Raw genomic sequence first — 21,493 nt, forward strand, 5'->3', positions numbered from 1 at the left:
GGCTTTCGCTTCACCTTTCCCAAGGTAAACAATCCATTACATTTTGTTTTAGTCAAAAATTGTAAAAAAACTCAAATTAAATTCAATTATGGGATTATAAAAACATTTAAAGCGAGTAATAAGGCTTTCGTAGATATGAGTGACTATAAATGAACTTTTCTTGTCAATGGATGGTTTTTGCTTCCTGTTTCTCAAGGTAAATATACAATTATAATATGTTCTAGCAAAAAATGTAAAACAATTCAACTTAAGATCATTTGTGAGATTGTAAAGGCATTTAAATCGAGTAATAGGCTTCCGAAGGCATGAATGACTATAAACGGATTTTTTTTTTCAATGGATGGCTTTCGCTTCACGATTCCCAAGGAAAACAATTAATTATAATCTGTTTTACTCAAAAAATATAAAAAAATTCAAATTAAATTCAATTTATGAGATTATAAAACCATTTAAAGCGAGTAATAAGGCTTTCGTAGGCATGAGTGACTATAAATGAACTTTTCCTATCGGTGGATGACTTTTGCTTCACATTTCTTAAGGCAAACGTTCAATTATAATCTGTTTTAACAAAAAAATGTAAAAGAAAATTCAACTTTAAATCATATGTGAGATTATAAAGGCAATTAAATCGAGTAATAGGCTTCCGAAGGAATGAATGACTACGAACAGACTTTTCTTATCAATGGATGGGTTTCACTTCATGTTTCTCGAGGTAAACAATCAATTACAATCTGTTTTAATCAAAAAATGTAAAAAAATCAAATTAAATTCAATTATGGGATTATTAAAGCATTTAAAGCGAGTAATAAAGCTTTCGTAGGCATGGGTGACTATAAATAAACTTTTCTTGTTAATGGAGAGCTTTCGCTTCATGTTTCTCGAGGTAAACAATCAATTACAATCTGTTTTAATCAAAAAATGTAAAAAAATTAAAATTCAATTCAATTATGGGATTATAAGAGCATTTAAAGCGAGCAATAGGGTTTTCGTAGGCATGAGTGACTATAAATAAACTTTTCTTGCCAATGGATAGCTTTTGCTTCACGTTTCTCGAGGTAAACAATCAATTACAATCTGTTTTAATCAAAAACTGTAAAAAAAAATTAAAATTCAATTCAATTATGGGATTGTAAAAGCATTTAAAGCGAATAATAACGATTTCGTAGGCATTAGTGACTATAAATAAACTTTTCTTGTCAATAGATAGCTTTCGCTTCATCTTTCCCGAGGTAAACAATCAATTACAATCTGTTTCAATCTAAACATGTAAAAAAAATCAAATTAAATTCAATTATGGGATTATAAAAGCATTTAAAGCGAGTAATAAGGCTTTCGTAGGCACGAGTTAATATAAATAAACTTTTCTTATCAATGGATGGGTTTCGCTTGGCGTTTCCCAACGTAAACAATCAATTACAATCTATTTTAATAAAAAAATATAAAAAAAATTAAAATTCAATTCAATTATGGGATTATAAAAGCATTTCAAGCGAGTAATAAGGTTTTCGTAGGCATGAGTGACTATAAATAAACTTTTCTTGCCAATGGATAGCTTTCCCTTCACGTTTCTCGAGATAAACAATCAATTACAATCTGTTTTAATCAAAAAATGTAAAAAAATTAAAATTCAATTCAATTATGGGATTATAAAAGCATTTAAAGCGAGCAATAAGGTTTTCGTAGGCATGAGTGACTATAAATAAACTTTTCTTGTCAATGGATAGCTTTTGCTTCACGTTTCTCGAGGTAAACAATCAATTACAATTTGTTTTAATCAAAAAATGTAAAAAAATCAAATTAAATTCAATTACGGGATTATAAAAGCATTTAAAGCAAGTAATAAGGCTTTCCTAGGAATGAGTGACTATAAATAAACTTTTCTTGTCAATGGATAGCTTTCGCTTCACGTTTCTCAAGGTAAACAATCAATTACAATCTGTTTTAATCAAAAAATGTAAAAAAATTAAAATTCAATTCAATTATGGGATTATAAAAGCATTTAAAGCGAGTAATAAGGTTTTCGTAGGCATGAGTGACTATAAATAAACTTTTCTTGTTAATGGATAGCTTTCACTTCACGTTTCTCGAGGTAAATAATCAATTACAATCTGTTTTAATCAAAAACTGAAAAAAAAGCAAAATTCAATTCAATTATGGGATTATAAAAGCATTTAAATCGAGTAATAAGGTTTTCGTTGGCATGAGTGACTATAAATAAAGTTTTCTTGTCAATGGATAGCTTTCGCTTCACGTTTCTCGAGGTAAACAATCAATTACAATATGTTTTAATCAAAAAATTAAAATTCAATTCAATTATGGGATTATAAAAGCATTTAAAGCGAGTAATAAGGTTTTCGTAGGCATGAGTGACTATAAATAAACTTTTCTTGTCAATGGATAGCTTTCGCTTCACATTTGTCGGGGTAAACAATCAATTACAATCTGTTTTAATCAAAAAATGTAAAAAAATCAAATTAAATTCAATTATGGGATTATAAAAGCATTTAAAGCGAGTAATAAGGCTTTCGTAGGCATGAGTGACTATAAATAAACTTTTCTTGTCAATGGATAGCTTTCGCTTCACGTTTCTCGAGGTAAACAATCAATTACAATCTGTTTTAATAAAAAAATGTAAAAAAATCAAATTAAATTCAATTACGGGATTATAAAAGCATTTAAAGCGAGTAATAAGGCTTTCCTAGCAATGAGTGACTATAAATAAACTTTTCTTGTCAATGGATAGCTTTCGCTTCACGTTTCTCAAGGTAAACAATCAATTACAATCTGTTTTAATCAAAAAATGTAAAAAAATTAAAATTCAATTCAATTATGGGATTATAAAAGCATTTAAAGCGAGCAATAAGGTTTTCGTAGGCATGAGTGACTATAAATAAACTTTTCTTGTCAATGGATAGCTTTTGCTTCACGTTTCTCGAGGTAAACAATCAATTACAATTTGTTTTAATAAAAAAATGTAAAAAAATCAAATTCAATTCAATTACGGGATTATAAAAGCATTTGAAGCGAGTAATAAGGCTTTCCTAGCAATGAGTGACTATAAATAAACTTTTCTTGTCAATGGATAGCTTTCGCTTCACGTTTCTCAAGGTAAACAATCAATTACAATCTGTTTTAATCAAAAAATGTAAAAAAATTAAAATTCAATTCAATTATGGGATTATAAGAGCATTTAAAGCGAGCAATAGGGTTTTCGTAGGCATGAGTGACTATAAATAAACTTTTCTTGCCAATGGATAGCTTTTGCTTCATGTTTCTCGAGGTAAACAATCAATTACAATCTGTTTTAATCAAAAACTGTAAAAAAAAATTAAAATTCAATTCAATTATGGGATTGTAAAAGCATTTAAAGCGAATAATAACGATTTCGTAGGCATTAGTGACTATAAATAAACTTTTCTTGTCAATAGATAGCTTTCGCTTCATCTTTCCCGAGGTAAACAATCAATTACAATCTGTTTCAATCTAAACATGTAAAAAAAATTAAATTAAATTCAATTATGGGATTATAAAAGCATTTAAAGCGAGTAATAAGGCTTTCGTAGGCACGAGTTAATATAAATAAACTTTTCTTATCAATGGATGGGTTTCGCTTGGCGTTTCCCAAGGTAAACAATCAATTACAATCTATTTTAATAAAAAAATATAAAAAAAATTAAAATTCAATTCAATTATGGGATTATAAAAGCATTTCAAGCGAGTAATAAGGCTTTTGTTGTCATGAGTGACTATAAATAAACTTTTCTTGTCAACAGATAGCTTTTGCTTCACGTTTCTCGAGGTAAACAATCAATTACAATCTGTTTTAATCAAAAAATGTAAAAAAATTAAAATTCAATTCAATTATGGGATTATAAAAGCATTTAAAGCGAGTAAGAAGGCTTTCGTAGGCATGAGTTACTATAAATGAACTTTTCTTATCAATGGATGGGTTTCGCTTGACGTTTTCCGAGGTAAACAATCAATTACAATCTGTTTTAATCAAAAAATATAAAAAAAACTAAAATTCAATTCTTTTCAATTATGGGAATATAAAAGCATTTAAAGCGAGTAATAAGGCTTTCGTTGTCATGAGTGACTATAAATGAACTTTTCTTGTCAATGGATGGCTTTCGCTTGACGTTTCTCGAGGCAAGTATTCAATTATAATATGTTCTAACAAAACATGTAAAAAAATTCAACTTAAAATCATTTGTGAGATTATAAAGGCATTTAAATCGAGTAATAGGCTTTTGAAGGTATGAATGACTATAAACAGACGTTTCCTATCAATGGATGGGTTTCACTTCACGTTACCCGAGGCAAACAATCAATTACAATCTGTTTTAATCAAAAAAAGTAAAAAAAAAAATCAATTTAAGTTCAATTATGGGATTATAAAAGCATTTAAAGCGAGTTATAAGGCTTTCGTAGACATGAGTGACTATAAATGAACTTTTCTTGTCAATGGATGGCTTTCGCTTCACGTTTCCCAAGGTAAACAATCCATTACAATCTGTCTTAATCAAAAAATATAAAAAAAATTCAACTTAAAATCATTTGTGAGATTAGAAAGGCATTTAAATCGAGTAATAGGCTTCCGAAGGTATGACTGACTATAAACGGACTTCTCTTTTCAATGGATGGGTTTTGCTTCACGTTACTCAAGGCAAACAATCAATTATAATCTGTTTTAATCAAAAAATGTATAAAAAATCAAATTAAATTCAATTTTGGAATTATAAAAGCATTTAAAGCGAGTCATATGGTTTTGGTAGGCATGACTGACTATAAATGAACTTTTCTGGTCAATGGATGGCTTTTGCTTTACGTTTCTCAAGGCAAACGTTCAATTATAATTTGTTTTAACTAAAAATGTAAAAACAATTCAACTTAAAATCATTTGTGAGATTCTAAAGGCAATTAAATCGAGTAATAGGCCTCCGAAGGAATGAATGACTACAAACGGACTTTTCTTATCAATGGATGGCTTTCGCTTCACATTACTCAAGCCAAACAATCAATTCTAATCTGTTTTAATCAAAAAATGTATAACAAATCAAATTAAATTCAATTATGGAATTATAATACCATTTAAAGCGAGTAATAAGGCTTTCGTAGGCATGAGTGACTATAAATAAACTTTTCTTGTCAATGGATAGCTTTAGCTTCACGTTTCCCGAGGTAAACAATCAATTACAATCTGTTTTAATCAAAAAATTTTAAAAAATCAAATTAAATTCAATTATGGGATTATAAAAGCATTTAAAGCGAGTAATAAGCCTTTCGTAGGCATGAGTGGCTATAAATAAACTTTTCTTGTGAATGGATAGCTTTCATTTCATGTTTCCCTAGGTAAACAATCAATTACAATCTGTTTTAATCAAAAAATGTAAATAAATCAAATTAAATTCAATTATGGGATTATAAAAGTATTTAAAGCGAGTAATAATGCTTTTGTAGGCATGAGTGACTATAAATAAACTTTTCTTGTCAATGGATAGCTTTCGCTTCACGTTTCCTGAGGTAAACAATCATTTACAATATGTTTTAATCAAAAAATGTAAAAAAAATCAAATTAAATTCAATTATGGGATTATAAAAGCATTTAAAGCGAATAATAAGCCTTTCGTAGCCATGCGTGACTATAAATAAACTTTTCTTGTGAATGGATAGCTTTCACTTCATGTTTCCTTAAGTAAACAATCAATTACAATCTATTTTAATCAAAAAATGTAAAAAAATCAAATTAAATTCAATTATGGAATTATAAACGCATTTAAAGTGAGTGATAAGGCTTTCGTAGACATGAGTGACTATAACTGAACTTTTCTTGTCAATGGATGGCTTTCGCTTCACCTTTCCCGAGGTAAACAATCCATTACAATCTGTTTTAGTCAAAAAAATGTAAAAAAAATTCAAATTAAATTCAATTATGGGATTATAAAAGCATTTAAAGCGAGTAATAAGGCTTTCGTAGACATGAGTGACTATAAATAAACTTTTCCTGTCAATGGATGGCTTTCGCTTCACCTTGCCCCAGGTAAAAAATCCATTACAATCTGTTTTAGTCAAAAAAATGTAAAAAAAAATGAAATTAAATTCAATTATGGGATTATAAAAGCATTTAAAGCGAGTAATAAGGCCTTCGTAGGCATGAGTGACTATAAATGAACTTTTCTGCTCAATGGATGGCTTTTGCTTCACGTTTCTCAAGGCAAACGTTCAATTATAATCTATTTTAACAAAAAATGTAAAAAAAAAATTCGACTTAAAATCATTTGTGAGATTATAAAGGCAATTAAATCGAGTAATAGGCCTCCGAAGGAATGAATGACTACAAACGGACTTTTCTTATCAATGGATGGCTTTCGCTTCACGTTCCTCGAGGCAAACAATCAATTACAATCTGTTTTAATCAAAAAACGTAAAAAAATCAAACTAAATTCAATTATGGGACTATGAAAGCATTTAAAGCGAATAATAAGGCTTTCGTAGGCATGAGTGGCTACAAATGAACTTTTCTGGTAAATAGATGACTTTTGCTTCACGTTTCTCAAGGCAAACGTTCAATTATAATCTGTTTTAAAAAAAATGTAAAAAAAATTCAGGTTAAAATCATTTGTGAGATTATAAAGGGAATTAAATCGAGTAATAGGCTTCCGAAGGAATGAATGACTATAAACAGACTTTTCTTACTAATGGATGCCTTTCGCTTGACGTTTCCCGAGGTAAACAATCAATTACAATCTGTTTTAATCAAAAAATCTAAAAAAAATTAAAATTCAATTGAATTATGGGATTATAAAAACATTTAAAGCGAATAATAAGGCTTTCGTTGTCATGAGTGACTATAAATAAACTTTTCTTGTCAATGGATAGCTTTCGCTTCACGTTTCTTGAGGTAAACAATCAATTACAATCTGTTTTAATCAATAAATGTAAAAAAAAAATTAAAATTCAATTCAATTATGGGATTATAAAAGCATTTAACGCGAATAATAAGGATTTCGTAGGCATTAGTGACTATAAACAAACTTTTCTTGTCAATGGATAGCTTTCGCTTCATCTTTTTCGAGGTAAACAATCAATTACAATCTGTTTTAATCTAAACATGTAAAAAAAATCAAATTAAATTCAATTATGGGATTATAAAAGCATTTAAAGCGAGTAATAAGGCTTTCGTAGGCACCAGTTACTATAAATAAACTTTTCTTCTCAATGGATGCGTTTCGCTTGACGTTTCCCAAGGTAAACAATCAAGTACAATCTGTTTTAATAAAAAAATATAAAAAAAAATTAAAATTCAATTCAATTATGGGATTATAAAAGCATTTAAAGCGAGTAATAAGGCTTTCGTTGTCATGAGTGACTATAAATAAACTTTTCTTGTCAACGGATAGCTTTCGCTTCACGTTTCTCGGGAGAAACAATCAATTACAATATGTTTAAACCAAAAAATGTAAAAAAAAATTAAAATTCAATTCAATTATGGGATTATAAAAGCATTTAAAGCGAGTAATAAGGTTTTCATAGGCATGAGGGACTATAAATAAACTTTTCTTGTCAATGAATAGCTTTCGCTTCACGTTTCTCGAGGTAAACAATCAATTACAATCTGTTTTAATCAAAAAATGTAAAAAAATCAAATTAAATTCAATTATGGGATTATAAAAGCATTTAAAGCGAGTAATAAGGCTTTCGTAGGCATGAGTGACTATAAAAAAACTTTTCTTGTCAATGGATAGCTTTCCCTTCACATTTCTCGAGATAAACAATCAATTACAATCTGTTTTAATCAAAAAATGTAAATAAATCAAATTAAATTCAATTATGAGATTATAAAAGTATTTAAAGCGAGTAATAATGCTTTTGTAGGCATGAGTGACTATAAATAAACTTTTCTTGTCAATGAATAGCTTTCGCTTCACGTTTCTCGAGGTAAACAATCAATTACAATCTGTTTTAATCAAAAAATGTAAAAAAATCAAATTAAATTCAATTATGGGATTATAAAAGCATTTAAAGCGAGTAATAACGCTTTCGTAGGCATGAGTGACTATAAATAAACTTTTCTTGTCAATGGATAGCTTTCCCTTCACGTTTCTCGAGATAAACAATCAATTACAATCTGTTTTAATCAAAAAATGTAAAAAAATTAAAATTCAAATCAATTATGGGATTATAAAAGCATTTAAAGCGAGCAATAAGGTTTTCGTAGGCATGAGTGACTATAAATAAACTTTTCTTGTCAATGGATAGCTTTCGCTTCACGTTTCTCGAGGTAAACAATCAATTACAATCTGTTTTAATCAAAAAATGTAAAAAAATCAAATTAAATTCAATTACGGGATTATAAAAGAATTTAAAGCGAGTAATAAGGCTTTCCTAGGAATGAGTGACTATAAATAAACTTTTCTTGTCAATGGATAGCTTTCGCTTCACGTTTCTCAAGGTAAACAATCAATTACAATCTGTTTTAATAAAAAAATATAAAAAAATTAAAATTCAATTCAATTATGGGATTATAAAAGCATTTAAAGCGAGTAATAAGGCTTTTGTTGTCATGAGTGACTATAAATAAACTTTTCTTGTCAACGGATAGCTTTCGCTTCACGTTTTTCGAGGTAAACAATCAATTACAATATGTTTTAACCAAAAAATGTAAAACAAATTAAAATTCAATTCAATTATGGGATTATAAAAGCGTTTAAAGCGAGTAAGAAGGTTTTCGTAGGCATGAGTGACCATAAATAAACTTTTCTTGTCAATGAATAGCTTTCGCTTCACGTTTCTCGAGGTAAACAATCAATTACAATCTGTTTTAATCAAAAAATATAAAAAAATCAAATTAAATTCAATTATGGGATTATAAAAGCATTTAAAGCGAGTAATAAGGATTTCGTAAGCATTAGTGACTATAAATAAACTTTTCTTCTCAATGGATAGCTTTCGCTTCACGTTTCTCGAGGTAAATTATCAATTACAATCTGTTTTAATCAAAAACTGAAAAAAAGCAAAATTCAATTCAATTATGGGATTATAAAAACATTTAAAGCGAGTAATAAGGTTTTCGTTGGCATGAGTGACTATAAATAAACTTTTCTTGTCAATGGATAGCTTTCGCTTCACGTTTCTCGAGGTAAACAATCAATTACAATATGTTTTAATCAAAAAATTAAAAAAAATTAAAATTCAATTCAATTATGGGATTATAAAAGCATTTAAAGCGAGTAATAAGGTTTTCGTGGGCATGAGTGACTATAAATAAACTTTTCTTGTCAATGGATAGCTTTCGCTTCACATTTGTCGGGGTAAACAATCAATTACAATATGTTTTAATCAAAAAATGTAAAAAAATCAAATTAAATTCAATTATGGGATTAGAAAAGCATTTAAAGCGAGTAATAAGGATTTCGTAGGCATTAGTGACTATAAATAAACTTTTCTTGTCAATGAATAGCTTTCGCTTCATCTTTCCCGAGGTAAACAATCAATTACAATCTGTTTTAATCTAAACATGTAAAAAAAATCAAATTAAATTTAATTATGGGATTATAAAAGCATTTAAAACGAGTAATAAGGCTTTCGTAGGCATCAGTTACTATAAATAAACTTTTCTTATCAATGGATGGGTTTCGCTTGACGTTTCTCGTGGTAAACAATCAATTACAATCTGTTTTAATCAAAAAATATAAAATAAACTAAAATTCAATTCAATTATGGGATTATAAAAGCATTTAAGGCGAGTAATAAGGCTTTCGTTGTCATGAGTGACTATAAATGAACTTTTCTTGTCAATGGATGGCTTTCGCTTGACGTTTCTCGAGGCAAGTATTCAATTATAATATGTTCTAACAAAACATGTAAAAAAGTTCAACTTAAAATCATTTGTGAGATTATAAAGGCATTTAAATCGAGTAATAGGCTTTCGAAGGTATGAATGACTATAAACGGACTTTTCCTATCAATCGATGGGTTTCACTTCACGTTTCTCGAGGCAAACAATCAATTACAATCTGTTTTAATCAAAAAATGTAACAAAAAAACAAATTAAGTTCAATTATGGGATTATAAAAGCATTTAAAGCGAGTTATAAGGCTTTCGTAGACATGAGTGACTATAAATGAACTTTTCTTGTCAATGGATGGCTTTCGCTTCACCTTTCCCGAGGTAAACAATCCATTACAATCTGTTTTAGTCAAAAAATGTAAAAAAAAATCAAATTAAATTCAATTATGGGATTATAAAAGCATTTAAAGCGAGTAATAAGGCTTTCGTAGACATGAGTGACTATAAATGAACTTTTCCTGTCAATGGATGCCTTTCGCTTCACGTTTCTTGAGGTAAACAATTCATTACAATCTGTGTTAATCAAAAAATGTAAAAAAAATTTAACTTAAAATCATTTGTGAGATTATAAAGGCATTTAAATCGAGTAATAGGCTTCCGAAGGAATGAATGACTGTAAACGAACTTGTCTTATCAAAGGATGGCTTGTGTTTCACGTAACTCGAGGCAAACAATCAATTACAATATGTTTTAATCAAAAATGTAAAAAAATCAAATTAAATTCAATTATGGGATTATAAAAGCATTTAAAGCTAGTAATAAGGCTTTCGTAGGCATGAGTGACTATAAAGAAACTTTTCTTGTCAATGGAGAGCTTTCGCTTCACGTTTCTCGAGGTTAACAATCAATTACAATCTGTTTTAATCAAAAAATGTAAAAAAATTAAAATTCAATTCAATTATGGGATTATAAAAGCATTTAAAGCGAGTAATAAGGCTTTTGTAGACATCAGTGACTATAAATGAACTTTTCTTGCCAATGGATGGCTTTCGCTTCACCTTTCCCAAGGTAAACAATCCATTACATTTTGTTTTAGTCAAAAATTGTAAAAAAACTCAAATTAAATTCAATTATGGGATTATAAAAACATTTAAAGCGAGTAATAAGGCTTTCGTAGATATGAGTGACTATAAATGAACTTTTCTTGTCAATGGATGGTTTTTGCTTCCTGTTTCTCAAGGTAAATATACAATTATAATATGTTCTAGCAAAAAATGTAAAACAATTCAACTTAAGATCATTTGTGAGATTGTAAAGGCATTTAAATCGAGTAATAGGCTTCCGAAGGCATGAATGACTATAAACGGATTTTTTTTTTCAATGGATGGCTTTCGCTTCACGATTCCCAAGGAAAACAATTAATTATAATCTGTTTTACTCAAAAAATATAAAAAAATTCAAATTAAATTCAATTTATGAGATTATAAAACCATTTAAAGCGAGTAATAAGGCTTTCGTAGGCATGAGTGACTATAAATGAACTTTTCCTATCGGTGGATGACTTTTGCTTCACATTTCTTAAGGCAAACGTTCAGTTATAATCTGTTTTAACAAAAAAATGTAAAAAAAAAATTCAACTTTAAATCATATGTGAGATTATAAAGGCAATTAAATCGAGTAATAGGCTTTCGAAGGAATGAATGACTACGAACAGACTTTTCTTATCAATGGATGGGTTTCACTTCATGTTTCTCGAGGTAAACAATCAATTACAATCTGTTTTAATCAAAAAATGTAAAAAAATCAAATTAAATTCAATTATGGGATTATAAAAGCATTTAAAGCGAGTAATAAAGCTTTCGTAGGCATGGTTGACTATAAATAAACTTTTCTTGTCAATGGAGAGCTTTCGCTTCATGTTTCTCGAGGTAAACAATCAATTACAATCTGTTTTAATCAAAAAATGTAAAAAAATTAAAATTCAATTCAATTATGGGATTATAAGAGCATTTAAAGCGAGCAATAGGGTTTTCGTAGGCATGAGTGACTATAAATAAACTTTTCTTGCCAATGGATAGCTTTTACTTCACGTTTCTCGAGGTAAACAATCAATTACAATCTGTTTTAATCAAAAACTGTAAAAAAAAATTAAAATTCAATTCAATTATGGGATTGTAAAAGCATTTAAAGCGAATAATAAGGATTTCCTAGGCATTAGTGACTATAAATAAACTTTTCTTGTCAATGGATAGCTTTCGCTTCATCTTTCCCGAGGTAAACAATCAATTACAATCTGTTTTAATCTAAACATGTAAAAAAAATCAAATTAAATTCAATTATGGGATTATAAAAGCATTTAAAGCGAGTAATAAGGCTTTCGTAGGCACGAGTTACTATAAATAAACTTTTCTTATCAATGGATGGGTTTCGCTTGGCGTTTCTCAAGGTAAACAATCAATTACAATCTGTTTTAATAAAAAAATATAAAAAAAATTAAAATTCAATTCAATTATGGGATTATAAAAGCATTTGAAGCGAGTAATAAGGCTTTTGTTGTCATGAGTGACTATAAATAAACTTTTCTTGTCAACGGATAGCTTTCGCTTCACGTTTCTCGAGGTAAACAATCAATTACAATCTGTTTTAACCAAAAAATGTAAAAAAAATTGAAATTCAATTCAATTATGAGATTATAAAAGCATTTAAAGCGAGCAATAAGGTTTTCATAGGCATGAGTGACTATAAATAAACTTTTCTTGTCAATGAATAGCTTTCGCTTCACGTTTCTCGAGGTAAACAATCAATTACAATTTGTTTTAATCAAAAAATGTAAAAAATTTAAATTCAATTCAATTATGGGATTATAAAAGCATTTAAAGCGAGTAATAAGGTTTTCGTAGGCATGAGTGACTATAAATAAACTTTTTTTGTCAATGGATAGCTTTTGCTTCACGTTTCTCGAGGTAAACAATCAATTACAATCTGTTTTAATCACAAAATGTAAAAAAAAAATTAAAATTCAATTCAATTATGGGATTGTAAAAGCATTTAAAGCGAATAATAAGGATTTCGTAGGCATTAGTGAGTATAAATAAACTTTTCTTGTCAATGGATAGCTTTCGCTTCATCTTTTCCGAGGTAAACAATCAATTACAATCTATTTTAATCTAAACATGTAAAAAAAATCAAATTAAATTCAATTATGGGATTATAAAAGCATTTAAAGCGAGTAATAAGGCTTTCGTAGGCACGAGTTACTATAAATAAACTTTTCTTATCAATGGATGGGTTTCGCTTGACGTTTCCCAAGGTAAACAGTCAATTACAATCTGTTTTAATAAAAAAATATAAAAAAAATTAAAATTCAATTCAATTATGGGATTATAAAAGCATTTAAAGCGAGTAATAAGGCTTTCGTTGTCATGAGTCACTATAAATAAACTTTTCATGTCAACGGATAGCTTTTGCTTCACGTTTCTCGAGGTAAACAATCAATTACAATCTGTTTTAAACAAAAAATGTAAACAATATTTAAATTCAATTCAATTATGAGATTATAAAAGCATTTAAAGCGAGTAATAAGGTTTTCATAGGCATGAGTGTCTATAAATAAACTTTTCTTGTCAATGAATAGCTTTCGCTTCACGTTTCTCGAGGTAAACAATCAATTACAATCTGTTTTAATCAAAAAAAGTAAAAAAATTAAAATTCAATTCAATTATGGGATTATAAAAGCATTTAAAGCGAGTAGTAAGGTGTTCGTAGGTATGAGTGACTATAAATAAACTTTTCTTATCAATGGATAGCTTTCGCTTCACGTTTCTCGAGATAAACAATCAATTGCAATATGTTTTAATAAAAAAATATAAAAAAATTAAAATTCAGTTCAATTATGGTATTATAAAAGCATTTAAAATGAGTAATAGGGTTTTCGTAGGCATGAGTGACTATAAATAAACTTTTCTTGTCAATGGATAGCTTTCGCTTCACGTTTCTCGAGGTAAACAATCAATTACAATCTGTTTTAATCAAAAAATGTAAAAAAATCAAATTAAATTCAATTATGGGATTATAAAAGCATTTAAAGCGAGTAATAAGGCTTGCATAGGAATGAGTGACTAAAAATAAACTTTTCTTGTCAATGGATAGCTCTCGCTTCACGTTTCTCGAGGTAAATTATCAATTACAATCTATTTTAATCAAAAACTGAAAAAAAAGCAAAATTCAATTCAATTATGGGATTATAAAAGCATTTAAAGCGAGTAATAAGGTTTTCGTTGGCATGAGTGACTATAAATAAACTTTTCTTATCAATGGATGGGTTTCGCTTGACGTTTCCCAAGGTAAACAGTCAATTACAATATGTTTTAATAAAAAAATATAAAAAAAATTAAAATTCAATTCAATTATGGGATTATAAAAGCATTTCAAGCGAGTAATAAGGCTTTCGTTGTCATGAGTGACTATAAATAAACTTTTCTTATCAATGGATAGCTTTCGCTTCACGTTTCTCGAGGTAAACAATCAATTACAATCTGTTTTAACCAAAAAATGTAAAAAATATTAAAATTCAATTTAATTATGAGATTATAAAAGCATTTAAAGCGAGTAATAAGGTTTTCATAGGCATGAGTGTCTATAAATAAACTTTTCTTGTCAATGAATAGCTTTCGCTTCACGTTTCTCGAGGTAAACAATCAATTACAATCTGTTTTAATCAAAAAATGTAAAAAAATTAAAATTCAATTCAATTATGGGATTATAAAAGCATTTAAAGCGAGTAATAAGGTTTTCGTAGGCATGAGTGACTATAAATAAACTTTTTTTGTCAATGGATAGCTTTTGCTTCACGTTTCTCGAGGTAAACAATCAATTACAATCTGTTTTAATCACAAAATGTAAAAAAAAAATTAAAATTCAATTCAATTATGGGATTGTAAAAGCATTTAAAGCGAATAATAAGGATTTCGTAGGCATTAGTGAGTATAAATAAACTTTTCTTGTCAATGGATAGCTTTCGCTTCATCTTTTCCGAGGTAAACAATCAATTACAATCTATTTTAATCTAAACATGTAAAAAAAATCAAATTAAATTCAATTATGGGATTATAAAAGCATTTAAAGCGAGTAATAAGGCTTTCGTAGGCACGAGTTACTATAAATAAACTTTTCTTATCAATGGATGGGTTTCGCTTGACGTTTCCCAAGGTAAACAGTCAATTACAATCTGTTTTAATAAAAAAATATAAAAAAAATTAAAATTCAATTCAATTATGGGATTATAAAAGCATTTAAAGCGAGTAATAAGGCTTTCGTTGTCATGAGTCACTATAAATAAACTTTTCATGTCAACGGATAGCTTTTGCTTCACGTTTCTCGAGGTAAACAATCAATTACAATCTGTTTTAAACAAAAAATGTAAACAATATTTAAATTCAATTCAATTATGAGATTATAAAAGCATTTAAAGCGAGTAATAAGGTTTTCATAGGCATGAGTGTCTATAAATAAACTTTTCTTGTCAATGAATAGCTTTCGCTTCACGTTTCTCGAGGTAAACAATCAATTACAATCTGTTTTAATCAAAAAAAGTAAAAAAATTAAAATTCAATTCAATTATGGGATTATAAAAGCATTTAAAGCGAGTAGTAAGGTGTTCGTAGGTATGAGTGACTATAAATAAACTTTTCTTATCAATGGATAGCTTTCGCTTCACGTTTCTCGAGATAAACAATCAATTGCAATATGTTTTAATAAAAAAATATAAAAAAATTAAAATTCAGTTCAATTATGGTATTATAAAAGCATTTAAAATGAGTAATAGGGTTTTCGTAGGCATGAGTGACTATAAATAAACTTTTCTTGTCAATGGATAGCTTTCGCTTCACGTTTCTCGAGGTAAACAATCAATTACAATCTGTTTTAATCAAAAAATGTAAAAAAATCAAATTAAATTCAATTATGGGATTATAAAAACATTTAAAGCGAGTAATAAGGCTTGCATAGGAATGAGTGACTAAAAATAAACTTTTCTTGTCAATGGATAGCTCTCGCTTCACGTTTCTCGAGGTAAATTATCAATTACAATCTATTTTAATCAAAAACTGAAAAAAAAGCAAAATTCAATTCAATTATGGGATTATAAAAGCATTTAAAGCGAGTAATAAGGTTTTCGTTGGCATGAGTGACTATAAATAAACTTTTCTTATCAATGGATGGGTTTCGCTTGACGTTTCCCAAGGTAAACAGTCAATTACAATATGTTTTAATAAAAAAATATAAAAAAAATTAAAATTCAATTCAATTATGGGATTATAAAAGCATTTCAAGCGAGTAATAAGGCTTTCGTTGTCATGAGTGACTATAAATAAACTTTTCTTATCAATGGATAGCTTTCGCTTCACGTTTCTCGAGGTAAACAATCAATTACAATCTGTTTTAACCAAAAAATGTAAAAAATATTAAAATTCAATTTAATTATGAGATTATAAAAGCATTTAAAGCGAGTAATAAGGTTTTCATAGGCATGAGTGTCTATAAATAAACTTTTCTTGTCAATGAATAGCTTTCGCTTCACGTTTCTCGAGGTAAACAATCAATTACAATCTGTTTTAATCAAAAAATATAAAAAAATTAAAATTCAATTCAATTATGGGATTATAAAAGCATTTAAAGCGAGTAATAAGGTTTTCGTAGGTATGAGTGACTATAAATAAACTTTTTTTGTCAATGGATAGCTTTCGCTTCACGTTTCTCGATATAAACAATCAATTGCAATATGTTTTAATAAAAAAATGTAAAAAAATTAAAATTCAGTTCAATTATGGTATTATAAAAGCATTTAAAGTGAGTAATAGGGTTTTCGTAGGCATGTGTGACTATAAATAAACCTTTCTTGTCAATGGATAGCTTTCGCTTCACGTTTCTCGAGGTAAACAATCAATTACAATCTGTTTTAATCAAAAGATGTAAAAAAATCAAATTAAATTCAATTATGGGATTATAAAAGCATTTAAAGCGAGTAATAAGGCTTTCATAAGAATGAGTGACTAAAAATAAACTTTTCTCGTCAATGGATAGCTTTCACTTCACGTTTCTCGAGGTAAACAATCAGTTACAATCTGTTTTAATCAAAAAATGTAAAAAAATGAAATTAAATTCAATTATAGGATTATAAAAGCATTTAAAGCGAGTAATAAGGATTTCGTAGGCATTAGTGACTATAAATAAACTTTTCTTGTCATTGGATAGCTTTCGCTTCACGTTTCTTAAGGGAAATAATCAATTACAATCTGTTTTAATAAAAAAATGTAAAAAAATCAAAATTCAATTCAATTATGGGATTATAAAAGCATTTAAAGCGAGTAATAAGGCTTTCATAGGCATGAGTTACTATAAATAAACTTTTCTTATCAATGGATGGGTTTTGCTTGACGTTTCCCGTGGTAAACAATCAATTACAATCTGTTTTAATCAAAAAATATAAAAAAAACTAAAATTCAATTCAATTATGGGATTATAAAAGCTTTTAAAGCGAGTAATAAGGCTTTCGTTGTCATGAGTGACTATAAATGAACTTTTCTTGTCAATGGATGGCTTTCGCTTGACGTTTCTCGAGGCAAGTATTCAATTATAATATGTTCTAACAAAACATGTAAAAAAATTCAACTTAAAATCATTTGTGAGATTATAAAGGCATTTAAATCGAGTAATAGGCTTTCGAAGGTATGAACGACTATAAACGGACTTTTCCTATCAATCGATGGGTTTCACTTCACGTTTTCCGAGGCAAACAATCAATTACAATCTGTTTTAATCAAAAAATGTAACAAAAAAAACAAATTAAGTTCAATTATGGGATTATAAAAGCATTTAAAGCGAGTTATAAGGCTTTCGTAGACATGAGTGACTATAAATGAACTTTTCTTGTCAATGGATGGCTTTCGCTTCACCTTTCCCGAGGTAAACAATCCATTACAATCTGTTTTAGTCAAAAAATGTAAAAAAAAATCAAATTAAATTCAATTATGGGATTATAAAAGCATTTAAAGCGAGTAATAAGGCTTTCGTAGACATGAGTGACTATAAATGAACTTTTCCTGTCAATGGATGCCTTTCGCTTCACGTTTCCTGAGGTAAACAATTCATTACAATCTGTCTTAATCAAAAAATGTAAAAAAAATTCAACTTAAAATCATTTGTGAGATTATAAAGGCATTTAAATCGAGTAATAGGCTTCCGAAGGAATGAATGACTGTAAACGAACTTGTCTTATCAATGGATGGCTTGTGTTTCACGTAACTCGAGGCAAACAATCAATTACAATATGTTTTAATCAAAAATGTAAAAAAATCAAATTAAATTCAATTATGGGATTATAAAAGCATTTAAAGCTAGTAATAAGGCTTTCGTAGGCATGAGTGACTATAAAGAAACTTTTCTTGTCAATGGAGAGCTTTCGCTTCACGTTTCTCGAGGTTAACAATCAATTACAATCTGTTTTAATCAAAAAATGTAAAAAAATTAAAATTCAATTCAATTATGGGATTATAAAAGCATTTAAAGCGAGTAATAAGGCTTTTGTAGACATTAGTGACTATAAATGAACTTTTCTTGCCAATGGATGGCTTTCGCTTCCCCTTTCCCAAGGTAAACAATCCATTACATTTTGTTTTAGTCAAAAATTGTAAAAAAACTCAAATTCAATTCAATTATGGGATTATAAAAACATTTAAAGCGAGTAATAAGGCTTTCGTAGATATAAGTGACTATAAATGAACTTTTCTTGTCAGTGGATGGTTTTTGCTTCCTGTTTCTCAAGGTAAATATACAATTATAATATGTTCTAGCAAAAAATGTAAAACAATTCAACTTAAGATCATTTGTGAGATTGTAATGGCATTTAAATCGAGTAATAGGCTTCCGAAGGCATGAATGACTATAAACGGACTTTTTTTTTCAATGGATGGCTTTCGCTTCACGATTCCCAAGGCAAACAATTAATTATAATCTGTTTTTCTCAAAAAATATAAAAACATTCAAATTAAATTCAATTTATGAGATTATAAAACCATTTAAAGCGAGTAATAAGGCTTTCGTAGGCATGAGTGACTATAAATGAACTTTTCCTATCGGTGGATGACTTTTGCTTCACATTTCTTAAGGCAAACGTTCAATTATAATCTGTTTTAACAAAAAAATGTAAAAAAAAAAATCAACTTTAAATCATATGTGAGATTATAAAGGCAATTAAATCGAGTAATAGGCTTCCGAAGGAATGAATGACTACGAACAGACTTTTCTTATCAATGGATGGGTTTCGCTTCATGTTTCTCGAGGTAAACAATCAATTACAATCTGTTTTGATCAAAAAATGTAAAAAAATCAAATTCAATTCAATTATGGGATTATAAAAGCATTTAAAGCGAGTAATAAGGCTTTCGTAGGCATGAGTGACTATAAATAAACTTTTCTTGTCAATGGAGAGCTTTCGCTTCACGTTTCTCGAGGTAAACAATCAATTACAATCTGTTTTAATCAAAAAATGTAAAAAAATTAAAATTCAATTCAATTATGGGATTATAAGAGCATTTAAATCGAGCAATAGGGTTTTCGTAGGCATGAGTGACTATAAATAAACTTTTCTTGCCAATGGATAGCTTTTGCTTCACGTTTCACAAGGTAAACAATCAATTACAATATGTTTTAATCAAAAACTATAAAAAAAAATTAAAATTCAATTCAATTATGGGATTGTAAAAGCATTTAAAGCGAATAATAAGGATTTCGTAGGCATTAGTGACTATAAATAAACTTTTCTTGTCAATGCATAGCTTTCACTTCATCTTTCCCGAGGTAAACAATCAATTACAATCTGTTTTAATCTAAACATGTAAAAAAAATCAAATTAAATTCAATTATGGGATTATAAAAGCATTTAAAGCGAGTAATAAGGCTTTCGTAGGCACGAGTTACTATAAATAAACTTTTCTTATCAATGGATGGGTTTTGCTTGACGTTTCCAAAGGTAAACAATCAATTACAATCTGTTTTAATCAAAAAATATAAAAAAAAAATTAAAATTCAATTCAATTATGGGATTATAAAAGCATTTGAAGCGAGTAATAAGGCTTTCGTTGTCATGAGTGACTATAAATAAACTTTTCTTGTCAACGGATAGCTTTCGCTTGACGTTTCTCGAGGTAAACAATCAATTACAATCTGTTTTATTCTAAACATGTAAAAAAAATTGAAATTAAATTCAATTATGAGATTATAAAAGCATTTAAAGCGAGCAATAAGGTTTTCATAGGCATGAGTGACTATAAATAAACTTTTCTTGTCAATGGATAGCTTTCGCTTCATCTTTCCCGAGGTAAATAATCAATTACAATCTGTTTTATTCTAAACATGTAAAAAAAATCAAATTAAATTCAATTATGGGATTATAAAAGCATTTAAAGCGAGTAATAAGGCTTTCGTAGGCATGAGTTACTATAAATAAACTTTTCTTATCAATGGATGGGTTTCGCTTGACGTTTCCCGAGGTAAACAATCAATTACAATCTGTTTTAATCAAAAAATCTAAAAAAAATTAAAATTCAATTCAATTATGGGATTAGAAAAGCATTTAAAGCGAGTAGTAAGGCTTTCGTTGTCATAAGTGACTACAAATGAACTTTTTTTCTCAATGGATGGCTTTCGCTTGACGTTTCTCGAGGCAAGTATTCAATTATAATACGTTCTAACAAAACATGTAAAAAAATTCAAATTAAAATCATATGTGAGATTATAAAGGCAATTAAATCGAGTAATAGGCTTCCGAAGGAATGAATGACTACGAACAGACTTTTCTTACTAATGGATGTGTTTCGCTTCACGTTTTTCGAGGTAAACAATCAATTACAATCTCTTTTAATCAAAAAATGTAAAAAAATTAAAATTCAATTCAATTATGGGATTATAAAAACATTTAAAGCGAGTAATAAGGTTTTCGTAAGCATGAGTGACTATAAATAAACTTTTCTTGTCAATGGATAGCTTTCGCTTCATGTTCCCGAGGTAAACAATCAATTACAATCTGTTTTAATCAAAAAATATAAAAAAATCAAATTAAATTCAATTATGGGATTATAAAAGCATTTAAAGCGAGTAATAAGGATTTTGTATGCATTAGTGACTATAAATAAACTTTTCTTGTCAATGGATAGCTTTCGCTTCACGTTTCCCGAGGTAAACAATCAATTACAATCTGTTTTATTCAAAAAATGTAAAAAAATCAAATTAAATTCAATTATGGGATTATAAAAGCATTTAAAGCGAGTAATAAGGATTTTGTATGCATTAGTGACTATAAATAAACTTTCTTTGTCAATGGATAGCTTTCGCTTCATCTTTCCCGAGGTAAACAACCAATTACAATCTGTTTTAACCAAAAAATGTAGAAAAATCAAATTAAATTCAATTATGGGATTATAGAAGTATTTAAAGCGAGTAATAAGGCTTTCATAGTCTTGAGTGACTATAAATAAACTTTTCTTGTCAATGGATAGCTTTCGCTTCATATTTCTCGAGGTAAAGAGTCAATTACAATCTGTTTTAATCAAAAAATGTAAAAAAATCAAATTAAATTCAATTATGGGATTATAAAAGCATTTAAAGTGAGTAATAAGGATTTCGTAGGCATTAGTTACTATAAATAAAC

Source organism: Theobroma cacao, chromosome 7, assembly GCF_053813885.1.
Source record: "Theobroma cacao isolate CCN51 chromosome 7, ASM5381388v1, whole genome shotgun sequence".
NCBI lineage: Eukaryota > Viridiplantae > Streptophyta > Magnoliopsida > Malvales > Malvaceae > Theobroma > Theobroma cacao.